Genomic DNA, 256 nt, shown 5'->3' with positions numbered 1-256 from the left:
CTGCAAGCGAAGGCCGGAGCGCTGACCTGCCCGTCCTGCCTGCCCTCCCCTGCCTGAGCACAGGAGCAGCCGCCACCGATTTGCTCCTCACTCGGCTGCCATGCTCTGCCAGATTGGGCACCGGTTTCCGACAGCACCAGCTTTCCTAGTCTGGGTTTCCCCTGGGGAAGAGGCTGAGGTGCTGCCTGAGACCTGCCTGCTCCACAGCCGGAGCTGAAGGCAAGCGGCTGGGGGCGGTTAGTTCACAACGGCCCCG

This window comes from Fulmarus glacialis, unplaced genomic scaffold (assembly GCF_000690835.1).
Source record: "Fulmarus glacialis isolate BGI_N327 unplaced genomic scaffold, ASM69083v1 scaffold8049, whole genome shotgun sequence".
Lineage (NCBI taxonomy): Eukaryota > Metazoa > Chordata > Aves > Procellariiformes > Procellariidae > Fulmarus > Fulmarus glacialis.
The sequence above is the reverse complement of the archived record's forward strand: the minus strand, read 5'-3'. Positions refer to the sequence as shown.